At 38.0% G+C, this 23,653-nt stretch overlaps 1 long non-coding RNA gene across 1 annotated transcript in view; it reads left to right on the forward strand.

Moving 5' to 3' along the window:
- LOC122835607 overlaps positions 1-22,809 on the forward strand; it is a 66,867-nt gene extending 44,058 nt beyond the window's left edge. The window contains exons 2-3 of the long non-coding RNA XR_006371331.1: positions 16,073-16,196; positions 22,058-22,809. This is a non-coding gene — a long non-coding RNA (uncharacterized LOC122835607). The remainder of the gene's footprint in view (positions 1-16,072; positions 16,197-22,057) is intronic.
- The last annotated feature ends 844 nt before the right edge of the window (positions 22,810-23,653 follow it).

Below are 23,653 nucleotides of genomic sequence, written 5' to 3' on the forward strand. Positions count from 1 at the left end.
TGGGCATTTTATAACAGATTTTAACAAACCATTGTTACACACAGGATAATGTGTAATTTTTAAATAAAGCTTAATGGAAATTTCCCAATAAAAGCCCCAATATCTCTGTCAGGTGAGTGCAGCGCCGTAAGGCGCTGCAAAATCTCTGCCTATATTATCTTTTCCTCTCAGGTTATGGCACTGGCTTGCGCAGCAAGCCAGTGCAATGGCATTAACCTTTGACCTAATGATATTAAATAGGACAATCAGAACAATAATGCATCGCCGTAAGGCGATGCAATAATATTAGAATGCTTTATTAGTCTTATCTTAAATAAACTATTAGCTATTTTTCTTACTTATTAGTCATTTTAAATATACTGAATGGAGTAAATCAATTACAGAAAACATTCTAATAATGCAATGGCATTAACCTTTGACCTAATGATAATAAATAGGACGACCAAAACGCCATAGTGTGGGCATTTAATATGATGCTTATGTTTATTTTTCAAAATAAAAGCCTTCATATTGCCCTCAGGTTAATGCATCGCCGTAAGGCGATGCAATAATATTAGAATGCTTTATATTCTTCTCTCAGGTTAGGGATCTGCCTTGCGCAGCAAGGCAGTCAATTAAGATAAGACTTTTACCTTAAATAAACTATTAGCTATTTTTCTTACTTATTAGTCATTTTAAATATACTGAATTGAGTAAGTCAGTTACAGAAAACATTCAAATGATACCCCACATGCTATTGGCAGCATTTAGGTAAAGATATGTTTGGCCTGCTTTGATCAGAAAAACTAACTGCTTCAAACTATTAGGATTCCATCTCTCCCTGTGTTTCACTCTCATGACAGTTGAGCTGCTCTTTAGAACTACAAAGACTGAAGGTTAGAACTACAACATGGTGGAACTGTCAGTTACTACAGAGGAGGTCTGAGCTGGCCTTTAGAACTACTTGTGTTTTGAGCATTATAGAAACGATTTAACACATTCACTGTTACACATGGGATTAGTTTGACCATTTCTTATGATGCTTACTGAAAATTTCAAAATAAAAGCCTTGGCAATTTTTACATCATATATTTGCTCATTTTTGCTTGACGTGATTGGTTTATCCAAAGCACTCTTAGACACTGGATTAGTGTGGGCATTTAATATGAAGCTTACTGCAAATTTCAAAATAAAAGCCTCAATATGACCCTCAGTTAATGCATCGCCGTAAGGCGATGCAATAATATTAGAATGCTTTATATTCTTCTCTCAGGGAACTGCCTTGCAGCAAGGCAGTTCATTAGCATTAGCATTTTATCTTAAATAAGCTATTGGGTATTTTTTTGTCTTTTTAGCCATGTTTAGTATACTTAATGGTGTAAGTCAAGTATAGACAACATGCTAGTGAGCTGATTATCATGCTGAATCGTGCATGTCCATGTTAGTCAACATTCTTGTGATTCTCCACATGGTTCTTTGGAAGTTTTTAAGCTTAGCATTGATGCAAATTCTTAGCATCAGAACGCTGGGTCCAAACCGACGGGCACACTTTGGCAGGCCCCAGTTAAATTTCTTCAGGAATTTTCTAGTTGGGGCCTGCCCATAGCAATGCATAAGGAGAGCAGTGACTGACTTGCGAAGCAAGTCAGTCACTGCCTCCATGCATTGCATGGCAGGCACCTATTGTTCTACACCCAATAGAACGCCTCTTTATTGGGGCCTGCCCCATAGCAATGCATAAGGAGAGCAGTGACTGACTTGCGAAGCAAGTCAGTCACTGCCTCCATGCATTGCATGGGCAGGAACCTATTGTTCTACACCCAATAGAACGCCTCTTTATTATTATTACGTATTATTTATTATTCTTCCGTCATCACGCGGCTGCACTAGCCCAGCCACAAAAGTGGTATCAAAACGCGTGCGGCTCGGTCCCGGAGGGTGCTATTATTTTATAAGGATTCGGACTTACGATGGCGACGTAAAAGCGAAAACGAGCAAAATTTCCAACTGTCAAACGCAGAGAGCATAACTGACACCAACTGACGCTTTTAGAGTGAGAATTTAAGCAGATTTCTGACCCCAAAGCGATTTTGAAATCGCCACACGCCCACAAATATCGCCCGATTGGTATCAAACTCGGTCATGACATTGATACGCTGCGTGCCTGCTCGCAAAAATGTGTTCGATATTTCTCTAGCATTTACGGTTTTCTGTCAAGGTGCTTCAGAGTGAAATTATGGGACAGGGTAACTGACGCTCTCCCTGATTCACTTCCATGTATTTCTGAAAAGTTTCTGCACAATTTTTTGTCTCATCACTGCAATTACTGTGAATGAGGTAAAATATGAATTATGCGGTACTATCGGAGAAGACAAATAGCTCTCTACCGCTTCAAACGGTTTTCAAATATGTATTACGGTTCCTGAACGGCAAAGGTTTGTTCGGAGTGCTTTTTCCATATTAATTGGCTGGGTGTCTCACAAAGATAGAATTTTTTCCCCCCCTTTCTGTCTCAAACACACTGACAGTTAGCAGCTGATCCATTACCATAGCAACGGAACACATGAGGCCAGAGCAGCTGATTTATGGGAGGACACTCTGGAATGAGCTGGCCTTTAGAACTACTTGTGTTTAGGGCATTTTATAACAGATTTTAACAAACCATTCTTACACATAGGATTAGTGTGTAAATTTTAAATAAAGCTTAATGGAAATTTCCCAATAAAAGCCCCAATATTTCTGTCAGGTCAGCGCTGCAAAAATCTCTGCCTATATTATCTTTTCCTCTCAGGTTATGGCACTGGCTTGCGCAGCAAGCCAGTGCAATGGCATTAACCTTTGACCTAATGATATTAAATAGGACAATCAGAACAATAATATTAGAATGCTTTATTAGTCTTATCTTAAATAAACTATTAGCTATTTTTCTTACTTATTAGTCATTTTAAATATACTGAATGGAGTAAATCAATTACAGAAAACATTCTAATGATGCAATGGCATTAACCTTTGACCTAATGATAATAAATAGGACGACCAAAACGCCATAGTGTGGGCATTTAATATGATGCTTATGTTTATTTTTCAAAATAAAAGCCTTCATATTGCCCTCAGGTTAATGCATCGCCGTAAGGCGATGCAATAATATTAGAATGCTTTATATTCTTCTCTCAGGTTAGGGATCTGCCTTGCGCAGCAAGGCAGTCAATTAAGATAAGACTTTTACCTTAAATAAACTATTAGCTATTTTTCTTACTTATTAGTCATTTTAAATATACTGAATTGAGTAAGTCAGTTACAGACAACATTCTAATGATACCCCAAATGCTATTGGCAGCATTTAGGTAAAGATATGTTTGGCCTGCTTTGATCAGAAAAACTAACTGCTTCAAACTATTAGGATTCCATCTCTCCCTGTGTGTTTCATTCTCATGACAGTTGAGCTGCTCTTTAGAACTACAAAGACTGAAGGTTAGAACTACAACATGGTGGAACTGTCAGTTACTACAGAGGAGGTCTGAGCTGGCCTTTAGAACTACTTGTGGTTTGAGCATTATAGAAACGATTTAACACATTCACTGTTACACATGGGATGAGTTTGACCATTTCTTATGATGCTTACTGAAAATTTCAAAATAAAAGCCTTGGCAATTTTTACATCATATATTTGCTCATTTTTGCTTGACGTGATTGGTTTATCCAAAGCACTCTTAGACACTGGATTAGTGTGGGCATTTAATATGAAGCTTACTGCAAATTTCAAAATAAAAGCCTGAATATGACCCTCAGGTTAATGCATCGCCGTAAGGCGATGCAATAATATTAGAATGCTTTATATTCTTCTCTCAGGTTAGGGATCTGCCTTGCGCAGCAAGGCAGTCAATTAAGATAAGACTTTTACCTTAAATAAACTATTAGCTATTTTTCTTACTTATTAGTCATTTTAAATATACTGAATGGAGTAAATCAATTACAGAAAACATTCTAATGATACCCCACATGCTATTGGCAACACTTAGGTAAAGATATGTTTGGCCTGCTTTGATCAGAAAAACTAACTGCTTAAAACTATTAGTATTCCATCTCCCTGTGTGTTTCATTGTCATGACAGTTGAGCTGCTCTTTAGAACTACAAAGACTGAAGGTTAAAACTACAACATGGTGGAACTGTCAGTTACTACAGAGGAGGACTGAGCTGGCCTTTAGAACTACTTGTGTTTTGAGCATTATAGAAACGATTTAACACATTCACTGTTACACATGAGATTAGTTTGACCATTTCTTGTGATGCTTACTGAAAATTTCAAAATAAAAGCCTTGGCAATTTTTACATCATATATTTGCTCATTTTAGCTAATACACTTGCTTTATCATACTGAATGTTGCATGTCCAGCTTACTTAACATTCTTGTGATTCTCCACATGCTATTGATTACATTGCAGCTTTCTTTAGCATTGATGCTAATTGTTACCATCAGAACGCTGGGTCCAAACCGACGGGCACACTTTGGCAGGCCCCAGTTAAATTTCTTCAGGAATTTTCTAGTTGGGGTTTGCCCCATAGCAATATAGGAGAGCAGTGACTGACTTGCGAAGCAAGTCAGTCACTGCCTCCATGCATTGCATGGGCAGGAACCTATTGTTCTACACCCAATAGAACGCCTCTTTATTGGGGCCTGCCCCATAGCAATGCATAAGGAGAGCAGTGACTGACTTGCGAAGCAAGTCAGTCACTGCCTCCATGCATTGCATGGGCAGGAACCTATTGTTCTACACCCAATAGAATGTCTCTTTATATCTTTATTTATTTTTCTTCCATCACCCGGAATGCGGCTCGCACCGCTGCGAGCCCACCCACAAAAGTGGTATCAAAACGTGCGGCCCGGTCCCGGCAGGTGTGCTATTATTTTTATAAGGAATCGGACTTAAGATGGCGACGTAAAAAGCGAAAAACGAGCAAAATTTCCAACTGCCGAAACGCAGAGCATAACTGAAACAAACTGACGCTCCAGTAGAGTGAGAATTTAAGCAGATTTTTGACCCCAAAGCGATTTTGAAATCGCTGTCACGCCCACAAATATCGCCCGATTGGTATCAAACTCGGTCATGACATTGATACGCATGCCTGCTCCGGTAAAATGTGTTCGATATTTCTCTAGCATTTACGGTTTTCTGTCAAGGTGCTTCAGAGTGAAATCATGGGACAGGGTAACTGACGCTCTCCCAGATTCACTTCCATGTATTTCTGAAAATTTTCTGAGCCCTGCACACACTATTTTTTGTCTCATCACTGCAATTACTGTGAATGAGGTAAAAATATGAATTGCGGTACTATCGGAGAAGACAAATAGCCCTCTTATACACTTCAAACGGTTTTTGAATATGTATTACGGTTCCTGAACGGCAAAGGTTTGTTTGGAGTGCTTTTTCCATATGAATTGGCTGGGTGTCTCACAAAGATAGAATTTTTTTCCCCTCTTTCTGTCTCACACACAAATGACAGTTACCAGCTGATCCATTACCATAGCAACGGAACACATGAGGCCAGAGCAGCTGATTCATGGGAGGACACTCTGGAATGAGCTGGCCTTTATAACTACTTGTGTTTAGGGCATTTTATAACAGATTTTAACAAACCATTCTTACACATAGGATTAGTGTGTAAATTTTAAATAAAGATTAATGGAAATTTCCCAATAAAAGCCCCAATATCTCTGTCAGGTGAGTGCAGCGCCGTAAGGCGCTGCAAAAATCTCTGCCTATATTATCTTTTCCTCTCAGGTTATGGCACTGGCTTGCGCAGCAAGCCAGTGCAATGGCATTAACCTTTGACCCAATGATAATAAATAGGACTATCAGAACACCATATCTGTAGTTCTAACTAACACTCAGTTAAAACAGAGCTTCCAATTAGAACTACTGGCTGTTTAGGCCAGTAAATAAGAGATTTAACTCAAACACTGTTAGCCATTGGATTAGTGTGGGCATTTAACATGAAGCTTATGTTTATATTTCAAAATAAAAGCCTTCATATTTCCCTCAGGTTAATGCATCGCCGTAAGGCGATGCAATAATATTAGAATGCTTTATATTCTTCTCTCAGGTTAGGGATCTGCCTTGCGCAGCAAGGCAGATCATTAAGATAAGACTTTTACCTTAAATAAACTATTAGCTATTTTTCTTACTTATTAGTCATTTTAAATATACTGAATTGAGTAAGTCAATTACAGAAAACATTCTAATGATACCCCACATGCTATTGGCAACACTTAGGTAAAGATATGTTTGGCCTGCTTTGATCAGAAAAAGTAACTGCTTAAAACTATTAGTATTCCATCTCTCCCTGTGTGTTTCATTCTCATGACAGTTGAGCTGCTCTTTAGAACTACAAAGACTGAAGGTTAGAACTACAACATGGTGGAACTGTCAGTTACTACAGAGGAGGACTGAGCTGGCCTTTACAACTACTTGTGTTTTGAGCATTATAGAAACGATTTAACACATTCACTGTTACACATGGGATTAGTTTGACCATTTCTTATGATGCTTACTGCGAATTTCAAAATAAAAGCCTCAATATGCCCCTCAGGCGGTGCAATGATATCATTCTGCATTATCTGGTTCTCTCAGGTTAGGGAGCTGCCTTGCGTAGCAAGGCAGTTCATTAGCATTAGCCTTTTAGCTTAAATAAGCTATTACCTATTTTTCTTACTTATCTGCCATGTTTAGTATTCTGAAGGAATTAAGTAAATTACAGAGAACATTCTAATAATATCCCACATGCTACTGAGAGCATTCACGCTAACATTAGCATTTTTGCTCATTTTAGCTAATACACTTACTTTATCATACTGAATGGTGCATGTCCAGTTTACTTAACATTCTTGTGATTCTATTGTTTACATTGCAGCTTTCTTTAGCATTGATGCTAATTCTTAGCATCAGAACGCTGGGTCCAAACCGACGGGCACACTTTGGCAGGCCCCAGTTAAATTTCTTCAGGAATTTTCTAGTTCTTAACTTATTCTTCCGTCACCGCACGCGGCTCGCATCGCTATGCAGCCCAGCCACAAAAGTGGTATCAAACGTGCGGCTCGGTCCCGGGAGGGGAGCTATTATTTTTATAAGGAATCGGACTTATGACGGCGACGTAAAAAGCGAACAAAGAGCAAAATTTCCAACTGCCGAAACGCAGAGCATAACTGAAACCAACTGACGCTCCAGTAGAGTGAGAATTTAAGCAGATTTTTGACCCCAAAGCGATTTTGAAATCGCCGTCACGCCCACAAATATCGCCCGATTGGTATCAAACTCGGTCATGACATTGATACGCGTGCCTGCTCCGGTAAAATGTGTTCGATATTTCTCTAGCATTTACGGTTTTCTGTCAAGGTGCTTCAGAGTGAAATCATGGGACAGGGTAACTGACGCTCTCCCTGATTCACTTCCATGTATTTCTGAAAAGTTTCTGCACAATTTTTTGTCTCATCACTGCAATTACTGTGAATGAGGTAAAAATATGAATTGCGGTACTATCGGAGAAGACAAATAGCCCTCTTATACGCTTCAAACGGTTTTTGAATATGTATTACGGTTCCTGAACGGCAAAGGTTTGTTTGGAGTGCTTTTTCCATATTAATTGGCTGGGTGTCTCACAAAGATAGAATTTTTTCTCCCCCTTTCTGTCTCAAACACACATGACAGTAAGCAGCTGATCCATTACCATAGCAACGGAACACATGAGGCCAGAGCAGCTGATTCATGGGAGAACACTCTGGAATGAGCTGGCCTTTAGAACTACTTGTGTTTTGGGCATTTTATAACAGATTTTAACAAACCATTCTTACACATAGGATTAGTGTGTAATTTTTAAATAAAGCTTAATTGAAATTTCCCAATAAAAACCCCAATATCTCTGTCAGGTGAGTGCAGCGCCGTAAGGCGCTGAAAAAATCTCTGCCTATATTATCTTTTCCTCTCAGGTTATGGCACTGGCTTGCGCAGCAAGCCAGTGCAATGGCATTAACCTTTGACCTAATGATATTAAATAGGACTATCAGAACACCATATCTGTAGTTCTAACTAACACTCAGTTAAAACAGAGCTTCCAATTAGAACTACTGGCTGTTTAGGCCAGTAAATAAGAGATTTAACTCAAACTCTGTTAGCCATTGGATTAGTGTGGGCATTTAATATGAAGCTTATGTTTATATTTCAAAATAAAAGCCTTCTTATTTCCCTCAGGTTAATGCATCGCCGTAAGGCGATGCAATAATATTAGAATGCTTTATATTCTTCTCTCAGGTTATGGCACTGGCTTGCGCAGCAAGCCAGTGCAATGGCATTAACCTTTGACCTAATGATATTAAATAGGACTATCAGAACAATAATGCATCGCCGTCAGGCGATGCAATAATATTAGAATGCTTTATTAGTCTTATCTTAAATAAACTATTAGCTATTTTTCTTACTTATTAATCAGAAAAACTAACTGCTTAAAACTATTAGGATTCCATCTCTCCCTGTGTTTTTCATTCTCATGACAGTTGAGCTGCTCTTTAGAACTACAAAGACTGAAGGTTAGAACTACAACATGGTGGAACTGTCAGTTACTACAGAGGAGGTCTGCGCTGGCCTTTAGAACTACTTGTGTTTTGAGCATTATAGAACCGATTCAACACAATCACTGTTACACATGGGATGAGTTTGACCATTTCTTATGACGCTTACTGAAAATTTCAAAATAAAAGCCTTGGCAATTTTTACATCATATATTTGCTCATTTTTGCTTGACGTGATTGGTTTATCCAAAGCACTCTTAGACACTGGATTAGTGTGGGCATTTAATATGAAGCTTACTGCAAATTTCAAAATAAAAGCCTCAATATGCCCCTCTGAATAGTGCACCGCCATAGGCGATGCAATGATATCATTCTGCATTATCTGGTTCTCTCAGGTTAGGGAGCTGCCTTGCGTAGCAAGGCAGTTCATTAGCATTAGCCTTTTAGCTTAAATAAGCTATTACCTATTTTTCTTACTTATCTGCCATGTTTAGTATTCTGAAGGAATTAAGTAAATTACAGAGAACATTCTAATAATATCCCCCATGCTACAGAGAGCATTCACGCTAACATTAGCATATTTGCTCATTTTAGCTAATACACTTACTTTATCATACTGAATGGTGCATGTCCAGTTTACTTAACATTATTGTGATTCTATTGATTCTATTGATTACATTGCAGCTTTCTTTAGCATTGATGCTAATTCTTAGCATCAGAACGCTGGGTCCAAACCGACGGGCACACTTTGGCAGGCCCCAGTTAAATTTCTTCAGGAATTTTCTAGTATTATTTATTATTCTTCCGCCAACCGAATGCGGCTCGACTGCTATGCAGCCCACCCACAAAAGTGGTATCAAACGCGGCGGTCGATCCCGCAGGTGTGCTATTATTTTTATAAGGAATCGGACTTACGATGGCGAAGTAAAAAGCAAAAACGAGCAAAATTTCCAACCGTCAAACGCAGAGCATAACTGACACCAACTGACGCTTTTTTAGAGTGAGAATTTAAGCAGATTTCTGACCCCAAAGCAATTTTTAAATCGCCGTCACGCCCACAAATATCGCCCGATTGGTATCAAACTCGGTCATGACATTGATACGTGTGCCTGCTCCGGTAAAATGTGTTCGATATTTCTCTAGCATTTACGGTTTTCTGTCAAGGTGCTTCAGAGTGAAATTATGGGACAGGGTAACTGACGCTCTCCCTGATTCACTTCCATGTATTTCTGAAAAGTTTCTGCACAATTTTTTGTCTCATCACTGCAATTACTGTGAATGAGGTAAAAATATGAATTGCGGTACTATCGGAGAAGACAAATAGCCCTCTTATACGCTTCAAACGGTTTTTGAATATGTATTACGGTTCCTGAACGGCAAAGGTTTGTTCGGAGTGCTTTTTCCATATTAATTGGCTGGGTGTCTCACAAAGATAGAATTTTTTTCCCCCCTTTCTGTCTCACACACAGATGACAGTAAGCAGCTGATCCATTACCATAGCAACGGAACACATGAGGCCAGAGCAGCTGATTTATGGGAGGACACTCTGGAATGAGCTGGCCTTTAGAACTACTTGTGTTTTGGGCATTTTATAACAGATTTTAACAAACCATTGTTACACAAAGGATTAGTGTGTAATTTTTAAATAAAGCTTAATGGAAATTTCCCAATAAAAGCCCCAATATCTCTGTCAGGTGAGTGCAGCGCCGTAAGGCGCTGCAAAAATCTCTGCCTATATTATCTTTTCCTCTCAGGTTATGGCACTGGCTTGCGCAGCAAGCCAGTGCAATGGCATTAACCTTTGACCTAATGATAATAAATAGGACTATCAGAACACCATATCTGTAGTTCTAACTAACACTCAGTTAAAACAGAGCTTCCATTTAGAACTACTGGCTGTTTAGGCCAGTAAATAAGGAATTTAACCCAAACACTGTTAGGCTTTGGATTAGTGTGGGCATTTAATATGAAGCTTATGTTTATATTTCAAAATAAAAGCCTTCATATTGTCCTCAGGTTAATGCATCGCCGTAAGGCGATGCAATAATATTAGAATGCTTTATATTCTTCTCTCAGGTTAGGGATCTGCCTTGCGCAGCAAGGCAGTCAATTAAGATAAGACTTTTACCTTAAATAAACTATTAGCTATTTTTCTTACTTATTAGTCATTTTAAATATACTGAATGGAGTAAATCAATTACAGAAAACATTCAAATGATACCCCACATGCTATTGGCAACACTTAGGTAAAGATATGTTTGGCCTGCTTTGATCAGAAAAACTAACTGCTTCAAACTATTAGGATTCCATCTCTCCCTGTGTTTCATTCTCATGACAGTTGAGCTGCTCTTTAGAACTACAAAGACTGAAGGTTAGAACTACAACATGGTGGAACTGTCAGTTACTACAGAGGAGGACTGAGCTGGCCTTTAGAACTACTTGTGTTTTGAGCATTATAGAAACGATTTAACACATTCACTGTTACACATGGGATGAGTTTGACCATTTCTTATGATGCTTACTGAAAATTTCAAAATAAAAGCCTTGGCAATTTTTACATCATATATTTGCTCATTTTTGCTTGACGTGATTGGTTTATCCAAAGCACTCTTAGACACTGGATTAGTGTGGGCATTTAATATGAAGCTTACTGCAAATTTCAAAATAAAAGCCTGAATATGACCCTCAGGTTAATGCATCGCCGTAAGGCGATGCAATAATATTAGAATGCTTTATATTCTTCTCTCAGGTTAGGGAACTGCCTTGCGCAGCAAGGCAGTTCATTAGCATTAGCATTTTATCTTAAATAAGCTATTGGGTATTTTTTTGTCTTTTTAGCCATGTTTAGTATACTTAATGGTGTAAGTCAAGTATAGACAACATGCTAGTGAGCTGATTATCATGCTTAATCGTGCATGTCCATGTTAGTCAACATTCTTGTGATTCTCCACATGGTTCTTTGGAAGTTTTTAAGCTTATGCTTAAAATTTATGCTTACCCATTTATGCTTACATTAGCATATTTGCTCATTTTAGCTAATACACTTACTTTATCATGCTGAATGGTGCAAGTCCATGTTAGTCAATATTCTTGTGATTCTCCACATAGTTCTTTGGAATTTTTGAACTTAGCTTAGCATTGATGCAAATTCTTAGCATCAGAACGCTGGGTCCAAACCGACGGGCACACTTTGGCAGGCCCCAGTTAAATTTCTTCAGGAATTTTCTAGTTATTTATTATTCTTCCGTCACCCGGAATGCGGCTCGCACCGCTGCGAGCCCACCCACAAAAGTGGTATCAAAACGTGCGGCCCGGTCCCGGCAGGTGTGCTATTATTTTTATAAGGAATCGGACTTACGATGGCGAAGTAAAAAGTGAAAAACGAGCAAAATTTCCAACTGCCGAAACGCAGAGCATAACTGAAACCAACTGCCACTTTTTTAGAGTGAGAATTTAAGCAGATTTTTGAACCCAAAGCGATTTTGAAATCGCCGTTCATCTAAATATCGCCCGATTGGTATCAAACTCGGTCATGACATTGCGCCGCGTGCCTGCTCCGGTAAAATGTGTTCGATATTTCTCTAGCCTTTACGGTTTTCTGTCAAGGTGCTTCAGAGTGAAATTATGGGACAGGGTAACTGACGCTCTCCCTGATTCACTTCCATGTATTTCTGAAAAGTTTCTGCACAATTTTTTGTCTCATCACTGCAATTACTGTGAATGAGGTAAAAATATGAATTGCGGTACTATCGGAGACGACAAATAGCCCTCTTATACGCTTCAAACGGTTTTCAAATATGTATTACGGTTCCTGAACGGCAAAGGTTTGTTAGTGCTTTTCCATTTTAATTGGCTGGGTGTCTCACAAAGATAGAATTTTTTCCCCCCTTTCTGTCTCAAACACACTGACAGTTAGCAGCTGATCCATTACCATAGCAACGGAACACATGAGGCCAGAGCAGCTGATTTATGGGAGGACACTCTGGAATGAGCTGGCCTTTAGAACTACTTGTGTTTTGGGCATTTTATAACTGATTTTTACAAACCATTGTTACACACAGGATTAATGTGTAATTTTTAAATAAAGCTTAATGGAAATTTCCCAATAAAAGCCCCAATATCTCTGTTAGGTGAGTGAAAAATCTCTGCCTATATTATCTTTTCCTCTCAGGTTATGGCACTGGCTTGCGCAGCAAGCCAGTGCAATAAATAACCTTTGACCTAATGATAATAAATAGGACTATCAGAACACCATATCTGTAGTTCTAACTAACACTCAGTTAAAACAGAGCTTCCATTTAGAACTACTGGCTGTTTAGGCCAGTAAATAAGAGATTTAACTCAAACACTGTTGGATTAGTGTGGGCATTTAATATGAAGCTTATGTTTATTTTTCAAAATAAAAGCCTTCATATTGCCCTCAGGTTAATGCATCGCCGTAAGGCGATGCAATAATATTAGAATGCTTTATATTCTTCTCTCAGGTTATGGCATTAACCTTTGACCTAATGATATTAAATAGGACTATCAGAACAATAATGCATGAGTAAATCAATAATATTAGAATGCTTTATTAGTCTTATCTTAAATAAACTATTAGCTATTTTTCTTACTTATTAATCAGAAAAACTAACTGCTTAAAACTATTAGGATTCCATCTCTCCCTGTGTTTTTCATTCTCATGACAGTTGAGCTGCTCTTTAGAACTACAAAGACTGAAGGTTAGAACTACAACATGGTGGAACTGTCAGTTACTACAGAGGAGGTCTGCTGGCCTTTAGAACTACTTGTGTTTTGAGCATTATAGAACCGATTCAACACAATCACTGTTACACATGGGATGAGTTTGACCATTTCTTATGACGCTTACTGAAAATTTCAAAATAAAAGCCTTGGCAATTTTTACATCATATATTTGCTCATTTTTGCTTGACGTGATTGGTTTATCCAAAGCACTCTTAGACACTGGATTAGTGTGGGCATTTAATATGAAGCTTACTGCAAATTTCAAAATAAAAGCCTCAATATGCCCCTCTGAATAGTGCAATAGCCTTTTAGCTTAAATAAGCTATTACCTATTTTTCTTACTTATCTGCCATGTTTAGTATTCTGAAGGAATTAAGTAAATTACAGAGAACATTCTAATAATATCCCACATGCTACTGAGAGCATTCACGCTAACATTAGCATTTTTGCTCATTTTAGCTAATACACTTACTTTATCATACTGAATGGTGCATGTCCAGTTTACTTAACATTCTCGTGATTGTATTGATTACATTGCAGCTTTCTTTAGCATTGATGCAAATTCTTAGCATCAGAACGCTGGGTCCAAACCGACGGGCACACTTTGGCAGGCCCCAGTTAAATTTCTTCAGGAATTTTCTAGTTCTTAACTTATTCTTCCGTCACCGTGAATGCGGCTCGTACCTTGAGCCCACCCACAAAAGTGGTATCAAAACGTCGCGGCTTGATCCCGTGAGGTGTGCTATTACTTTTGGTGGGATTTGGAGTTACCATGGCGACGTAAAAAGCAAAACACGACCCCAAAATCACTAACGAGCTCACCAGGTGCATCTCTCGTCGTCAAGGGGATGAGGCAACCAGTAAATCCTGAAAATACCCTATTTTTGAGGATTTTCTGTGTCGTCATAACTTTATGTAGAAACGCCATTCAAACTTCATTTTGTAGATACGTCCGTGATCTCTTTTAAAGTGAAGACAGCACGTCAATATGTATTATGGTTTGTCCACAACTTCTTTCTAAGCGACCCAAAGTTTTTGATTTTTGGAAAAATCAGAGTGTGAAGGCCGCTCCGCTAGAGTGAGAGTCAGAGCGACATTTTGACCCCAAATCATTTTTTAACTCGCCCTCACGCTCACAAATATTGCATGATTGGTATCAAACTTGGTCATGACATTGATACGCGTGCCTGCTCCGGTCAAATGTTTTAAAAAATTATCTAGCGCTTACAGTTTTCTCTCCAGGTGCTTCAGAGCAAAGTCATGCGCCAGGGTAGCAGACAGATCTCACTGATTCACTTCCATGTATTTCTGAAAAATTTCAGACCTTGGCACACACTTTTTTTTATCTCATCGCTGTTAATACTGTGAGTGAGGTAGAGATATGAATGGCGGGACTATGTGAGACGACAAATAGCCCTCTCATATGCTTCAAACTTCGAATATGTATTACGGTTCCCGAGCAGAAACAGTTTTTGCAATGCTTTTTTTAGTCAAACTGGCTGGCTCAAACAGAGAATTGTCTCCCCCTGGATGTCTCACTCACAGCTGGCAGAGAGGATTATTTACCATGGCAACGGAACCCAGAGCAGGGAGAGCTGCTGAGGACTACAAATACGCATCACTGTAGTTCTAACTAGTAGTTCAGTTAAAACAGAGGAGGACTGAGCTGGCCTTTAGAACTACTTGCTGCTATGGGCTGTAAATAACTCATTTAACCCTGTCACTGTTACACATGGGATGAGTTTGGCCCTTTGAAATGAAGCTTACTGAAAATTTCAAAATAAAAGCCCTTGAAAATTTTTACATCAGGTAATTGCTTTTTTGAGCGTTATATGACTGATTTAATCCAATGACTGTTACACATGGGATGACTTTGACCCTTTCAAATGAAGCTTAACAAAAATTTCAAAATAAAAGCCTTGGGAATTTTTACATCATGTAATTGCTCTTTTTGGCTTTATGTGATTGGTTTATCCAAAGCACTCTTACACATTGGATTAGTGTGGGCATTTAATATGAAGCTTACTGAAAATTTCAAAATAAAAGCCCTTGAAAATTTTTACATCAGGTCATTGCTTTTTTGAGCGTTATATGACTGATTTAATCCAATGACTGTTACACATGGGATGACTTTGACCCTTTCAAATGAAGCTAAATAAAAATTTCAAAATAAAAGCTTTGGCAATTTTTACATCATGTAATTGCTCTTTTTGGCTTTATGTGACTGGTTTATCCAAAGCACTCTTACACATTGGATTAGTGTGGGCATTTAATATGAAGCTTACTGCAAATTTCAAAATAAAAGCCTCAACATGCCCCTCTGGACAGTGCAATGATATCATTCTGCATTATCTGTTTATCCGAGGTTAGGGAACTGCCTTGCGCAGCAAGGCAGTTCATTAGCATTAGCCTTTTAGCTTAAATAAGCTATTTTCTATTTTTCAGACTTATTAGCCATGTTTAGTATACTTAATGGAGTAAGTAAATGACAGTAAACATTCTAATGATACCCCACATGGTACTGAAAGTATTTATGCTTACATTAGCATATTTGTTCATTTTAGCTAATACACTTGCTTTATCATACTGAATGTTGCATGTCCAGCTTACTTAACATTCTTGTGATTCTCCACATGCTATTGATTACATTGCAGCTTTCTTTAGCATCGATGCTAATTCTTAGCATCAGAACGCTGGGTCCAAACCGACGGGCACACTTTGGCAGGCCCCAGTTAAATTTCTTCAGGAATTTTCTAGTTTGTAATTGTGCTTCATTAATTTTGTAGTGCTTTGCACCTCACGGCCACCATAACATGACTTGAGAAGTGGTGGAGAAGCGCTCAGGCTGTAGGAATGGACCAACCAGCGGAGAAGGAGGAAGAGCTAAGCAAAGGATCATTGCTATTAAATGTAGGTTTTCATATTATTTTCTATGCAGCTTATGCAGCCCTGCAGGGGACATGGAGGGTTTTTTTTTTTTTTTTTTTTTTTTTTTTTCTTTTGTGTTACCAAAAGTATTATGTTCCCTTGCAATACTTTTGTGTTACCTTGTAAAACTTTTGCATTCAATTGCAATGCTTTTACGTTGTAGAATATGATTTGGTCTGATGAAACCAAAGATGAGCCAGAAGACAAGCTTAACACGAAATGCCCAGAGTGATAAATGATTTTATCTCGGTGTATCTTCCCTGAGATAGGAGTAGTTTTTTTTTCCTTTCTTTCTTTTTGGTGGATGAACAGGATATGGATATTTACAGTTTCAAATACCTGTAAGTGTTCAACCAAAATCTTTGGCTGCTCGCTGAAAAGAGAAATTTTGTTTTCTAGTATCACTGTAAATCCAAGCATATATCCAAATTATCAAAAATCATGACTTCATAAAAGCAGAGATAATCTTTTTTAAAGTTTAGTCAAACTCTAGAACTCAATCTGGAGGACTCACCTGCGGGAGGCTCTGAGTAACTTTGAAATTCAGCAAAAATTATACATTGTGTTTTTCAAACTACCGTACTCGCCACAAATACATTTAAAAACTGATGTGCATGTTCATTCAACTTGTATGCCATTTTACTAGATTGTCAATATTTTTGCACTTGGCTTCTGGCAAACTATAATATATGGCACCTTATAACAATTATTTTCTTCTTGGTACTCATAATTGTCAGATTTATTAAAGGCAAATTCAATAGCTGTTTTTGTCAAATGATTTTACCACCACAGCTGTAGATTTCTACAGTCTCCCACCCTAATAGTAACCATTTCAGCTTCTTCTCTAATGCTTTGCTTGCCTATCAGTTTAGGTAGACATCAACCCGTAATTGGTTCAGTTGTGCCATTATTTTCTCTTTTTGGTTAGAATTTTATATGTTCCAGGCAATGTCATTGTTCTTTTGAAATGTGGGGAGTTATTCTATTTAGTAACTTTTGAGCCAGTTCTCTTTAATTGTTAAAAGCAGAACAAGCTAATGTAACAGAGACAGTATAACATTACCATGCTAGGCTAGCAAGTTAAAAAAATATCTAATTTTACAGGTATTATAATAATAGCCAGATTCCTCTCTGTAGAATTTAGAACTTATTTTAAAATGTGTTTGTATCATAATAGTGTCTCATACTGTTTTCTTACATCAGATAACATAACTACACAACATAATCTAATACTGGCCATTCTACCTGCAACGATTTGTTTACCAAATTGAATTTGCAGTCTGGATCCCAACACACTTGGGGCTTTCCAACGTGTCAATCACCAGCAAAGGCTTTAGGACTAAGATGTTTTGTCTCACTCTGGAGTCCAAATACAAAAACACATTCAATGAGGTTAGATCATGTATCCTAACATAAAATGTCTGACTGTCTATCTCAATTAAACCAAATAGGCTTCATGAATTTGAGTAAACTCCCCCAGGCATATTATCAATGTTTGCTTTGGAGCAGCATCTGGAGACTCAAAAGCAACATTTTTCATTGGAGAACCAAGCCAAATATAGCACACGAGTCAGTCATTCTCAGTAAACAGTTAGTGCTCACAAATAAAAGTAAAGGGCATATTTGCACTTGTTGATGCGTACTCGGTAAAGAGTTGCACTATGATTGTGGTAAACGTCTCTAAATTGACTACATTTTATGATTTAATTAATCACTGTTAAAACTCAAAAATGTAAACATCCACTTGTGTTTTTCTGACAACATAAAGAGCATCTTTTGTCAGAAAAAACTGATATCTTTAAATGCAATGATTCAAAGAATATGATTGATGTTTCCTTAACTGTTCATTTATGACCATGTCTAGATAAACTAAGTTTTGTTGCCTTAAAAAATATGTTCCAAAGAATAGAAAGTACTATTTATGTACTATTTCCAATTACCTTTACTATGTAAACTGAAAATGTTTCCATTTGTGATGCTTTAGTACAATGAAAAAAAAGGACTATTCAGATTATACTTTTGGTCCTTGTTATGTGTGACTTTATAATTAGCGAAACGAGTCAAAATTTTATGTGTCCATGCTTTAACTTTTTCTATACATAGTTTTACATATCTCACTAGACTATTTACCCATCATTAAGAGATTACTTAAACATCCACTTGTGTTTTCCAGAATGAAAGCACCTTCCAACACCAGCACAGGTGCAAAATTGTCAGAATTTTCATGCTTAATAAATTCAGCAAGTCAAGACAAGACATTGGGAACATGACTCTATTTTTGCCATCATTGCTGGTCTTTGCATGTGTCTTTCTGACAATAATTGAGAAGTCAAAATTAATGTTTTGAGTCTTGCCTTTTCTCTGCATGCTGCCTTTTTGCATCTGTCAAATAGTGGAGCCCATGTAAACCAAACCCGGACTTTTTCTTTGACCCAGTTGCTATATGATGAGGGAAATTTTTACCATCAAATTTCTCTCCATTGAGTGTTAACCACCTGAGTACAGCCACTCCTCTGCAGAGTTCTTCCCCTTGCTGTATAAGCTCCTGAGGATCGTCTTGCTCACAAGTCTCACCTGAACTTTTCCATTTCTGTCTGGAAAGTTGGCCAGTCGTGACTGGAACAAGGTTGTGGAAACTTGTTGCATTGGTTACTTGCCCATCTCTCTCTGCTTCAGAACTGCACAGAGTTTCTGCGATCCATTATTGTAGTCTTTTTGCAACACCAATTAAAAAAATATAATATAAAAATATTCATACAAAAATTACAAGTCTAAACCATTTTACCTTTGTTATAGCATGAAGCTTGACACCTTGATATGACCTGCATGAAGATGGTTAGACTCCATGCCCATGTATTAATCAGTAACTGTGTCTTGCAGTTGATAGTGAGTGAGTGCACATAGTAAAATGGCAGTTTCATTTGGGATTTGCCAAAGAGGCTTGTCTTTCAAATGGCATATGATGACAACCTCTTCTTCTGCTTGGAGATTAACAACTAGGCAGGCTGCATGGCTCTGTATGCTCTTGAGCCTTGATCCAACTTGGAGAGGTTTGGAGGTCAGAATATATCTAAACAGCAGATGGTTTGTTTGGTCTCAATGGGAGTGTTCTAAAATTTTTATGAATACACAAATGAAAGTATACTTAGCTGTAATAGAAACTGGTTGTGGGAAAAAGTGGCTAAAATATTGAGTTCATGACATCCATATATTGACTAGAAAATTGAAGAAATATTTCAGTCTAATCACTACAATACACAGGAACAAGGGAGTGTATCTGATCTCTAGTAAACAGCAGCACCCGTAATTTGTTAACAAATGCCATAAACAGCCAGACAGTACACAGAATGCAGCCTACCTTGAAAGTGCACAGCTTCCAATATCAATTGACATTGAATGCAATTTGACCCTTCTGCTCAAACAACCCAGTAAATAAAAGTATTTTACACTTTCATAAAACTGATTAGAAGTATAGCTTTGACTATCCAAATGGAAATGTTGGGCTGCACCTGTCACATTGCAGTGCTGTGGCAGGTGTGAAGTAGTTGAACCATACCATTAGGTAGAAGTTTAAAGGTACAGCTTAGTTGTAAAATGATTTGCTCCTCTGAGCTGCATCTTTCCCATGTCTGAAGGTTATGCAATTAAAAGTGGAATAACTATGCATCAACAGATTGTAGTATACATTAAGAATAATACATGTAAGCAATACAAAGTTTAGATATACAAAACACTAATTGTGTTATGACTCCTGTGCTGAAGAGATAATACTAAATCAATATGCTATGATGAGGCTGATCAGGTCGATCATGTGATACATGACTAAGGCTAAGACTTTAATCTCTGCTTGGTTATTCCTGTCCAAAAACCGTCTTAAAATAACATAACTGAATGCATTATTTAGCTGTTACCAGTAAGATCAAGCATAATTACAATATCTTATTTTTCCGACTAAAAACTGACCAAATGACAGCATTGACTTGAAAGGCAAAAAGAGGGGGTGCTGAAGTGGAGGCTTTCTTTTACTCTCTTTTTTTAGATGTGTAGTCGACACATTGAACTGGCCTGAGTGAAGTTGCTGGATGGATAAGTGGATGCTGCCTACTGAGGTGTGGACGTCACATAACTTTACTGATGTATTAGGATGACAAATGGAGTCTGGGACATGACAGAGAAATGTTGATTGTTTATTGTATGAGTTTTTTCATTCTGAGAACCTTTAAGGAGATAAGGGTTTGGGGAAGAGGATAGCAGATGTTTCCCATTTAAATTTTAAACAAATAAAAATGATCACACTGATATTTTTGCTCTACAGCAGTCATCATTTTGATATATGGAAATGTTGTACAAAGGCAACAGTTTTTTTTTAAGTTTTGATTAACTCTGTAGAAGCAGTTTCTTTCAGCAGTTTCTTCTCTTTAACCATAATAATTATTTAATTATATTTACTTCAGCAGCTATTTTTCTGAAGGCAAAATTCATAAGTCATCCTTAGGCAACATCTATGGTCTAACAACGATTACAGAAAAAATAACAGTAGACTAATGAGAAGGCCAAGGTTAAACTTGCAGGCCTGCCATTGGGCTAATTGCCTACAATTTTTTCTGATGACATTTCAAAGGACAAATAATGAGAACATTGTAAAAGTTGTAGTTACTACCTTACGGGGAACAGGATCCTAACCTCAACCTGCAAAATGTCACTTTGTCTGAACCAAGAATCGAGCCTTTAAGCCTCATAGTTACAGCACTTTTATGAAGCTTTACCTGTCTTCTAAAAATGTCCCTTTAGAGACACCAACCTCCTTCAGTGAAACTAGCAAACTACTCAGTCTCTGCCTAACAAATCTTACTGAAACCAGTGATCGCAGTGGGATCAGGTGATAGGAGAACATGCAGCCCAGCCGAGGAGGAAAACTCCAGTGGCTATTGAAAAACCTATTGGGAGCCAAGAACAGATATTGCAGAAACAAAAAAGAACACAATTGCATTACATCTCTGGGTAGAAAACATGAGATGTACAACACCCTTGCAAATGACTGGGGAAAGAGGACTGGCAGCATGCAGATGTCACATTTCTCAAAAAAGAAGAAAAAGCTGCTTCTTCTACTTGATCGTTGTTGCTTCAAACATGTACTGAGATATTTTTACAAAGAGCAGATAGAATACAAATTCTGCATTGTAGGTGGTCACAAACCATGAAATTTTAATAAATCCAAAAAATATGTAATTAAAACACACACCATAGAAGAGGAATGTTTAGTTTTCCTCTCGTCACTCAACTTTAAATCTCAAGAAGTAAGCAAGTGACATCTGCAGACTGTTATCCCTCAAGTTACCTAAAGCTTACTTAGTCAAAACAACCTCTAATCCTGGTGTAAGACGCAGAAGATCTGCAGAGCATTAAGGCACACCTGCAGAATATAAGCTGATTTCTAATGTATAATGCTGCAAGTGACAAGAGAAATACCTTCTTCAGAGACAGGGAAAACTGCATTGGCATAAGGCCGCTTGCATGTTAACGTTGCCATATGTCTCTTTTCTTGAAATCTAAAGCTACATTCCCCTGAGGTTCCCACACACAACTGACAGCTTATGAAATGAGCATCATAAACATGTGATAACATTTATAATTAAACCAGTCTCAAATGGTGTGAATTTGTTGGAAAGATGAGACCCAGGCTTGATTTAAATTTGTGTAAATTTGCAACACTCAAACTACAAAAACATCTAATCTGTTAATGCTTCTGTTATTTTTTTTTCTAACTTACTTTAATTTTGACATTTACTGGGTCATGTCCTAAATTGTCTATGCATTTTCTATGTGCTCTTAATCTTTTTCAGGGTCACAGCAGGCAGTTGCTTATCCCTGCAGTCATTGGACAAGAGCTTCATTACTGGCATGATCCAGGGGTGCTTGTCTATTTACTGTGTGTGTTTCTCCTGCTACTTCCTCTTCTTTCTGTGCTGCTGCCTCCTCCAAGGATAGTGCTGTTCCAGAGGGTCAACGTGATCCCCTGCAGCTGGACATCTCATTGGGACTATGAGAGGACCAGTAAGATGCAGCTTAATATAAATCTCCCAAACATCATCTAAGTTATAGGTGGAGTCAACTAAAAGTCTTAATTTAGTGTTTTGCAGGGTCTGTAATTAATTGCAATTAATACCATTTTATTCGAAAACCATAAAGATAAAATACGCCACATTTTCAATTCAAAAACTCTGCTCAGTTGTTGAATGAATAGACACATGAGCTCAACAACAAAGATAATTGTTGTTTTTAATTTGTTATTTAGGTTATTCAAACATGACATCTGTGCTAAGTGTTATTATAGTAATTCAGGTGTCAGGTTTTCCGGAGTCACTGATCATTCATACAGCTTCTTTGACAAAAATCTTCTTTAGAATTGTGGACTGGGGATGCTAATATTAGCTTTGGGGATGTCTGTGCTAGCTGCATCATGTTTTGTGCTGACATGGTCAAGCTTTTGCTGTTTAAAAAATGAATTGATCAATGTGCAAAGGTAGGCAGAATGACAATAAGTAGAATTTTGTTTGACCACTTAAAAAGAGATCTTAATATATTCAGGACTGAGTCTGTGGCCTGCAACAACTGTGTTTCATCTGTCTTTATTTACATTTCCCTTAATGAGGCTCCTCCTCTCTGTTATGTAAATGTTAAGCGTACATCGATGTGGGCTCCCAGACAGCATAACCATGATATAGCAATATTTTACAATGCTTTATAGCAGTGGTTCGTGTGTGGTGTGTTGCTCCTGCCGTGTGGCTGGACACATGAACCAATCAAACCTGTTGTACTTTTATTGGCTCGTGTCCTGTGTGGTCACAGAAGTTTGGAAAATCGGCCTACAATTCTTAAATCATGCTGTGTGAACCAGACTTAAGATTCACGAGCTCCACCCTCTCATCTCGTCTCGACCACTGCCCTAATGCTCTCTGACTCAGGTCGCTATGGTAATGTTTACATATCCCTTCAAAATAAGATACAGACGCGGCACAAAAACGAACATTTTACTTTCGTGAAAATTATAACTCACGATAACGAGTAATGGGAGCCCTAAGCTTATTTCTCTGCAACGAGACCGTCCCGTCTGGGAGTGATGACAGACAATGACACCCAAAGTGTTGCTTATGCACAGGGTGCTTGGTCTCTACTTGGCTGATTCTTACTCATTTTGCTGCATGTGGGCTCAATGTTGGCGTGCACGACGTAACCAAGAGAATCCAGTTAAATAATTTTCAAAATAAAAGATCCTCCAGACTCAAATAATATATAAAACAGAAATATTCAATTATTTCTTGTGCGGCCCAGTGCTAATTGGTCCACAGACTGGTACCGGTCCGCAGCCTGGAGGTTGGGGACCACTGCTTTATAGACTGAATTGCAATTCCTGATCTCTGAATTTCTAAGACAGACAT

The sequence above is a fragment of the Gambusia affinis genome, linkage group LG08 (assembly GCF_019740435.1).
Source record: "Gambusia affinis linkage group LG08, SWU_Gaff_1.0, whole genome shotgun sequence".
Taxonomy (NCBI): domain Eukaryota; kingdom Metazoa; phylum Chordata; class Actinopteri; order Cyprinodontiformes; family Poeciliidae; genus Gambusia; species Gambusia affinis.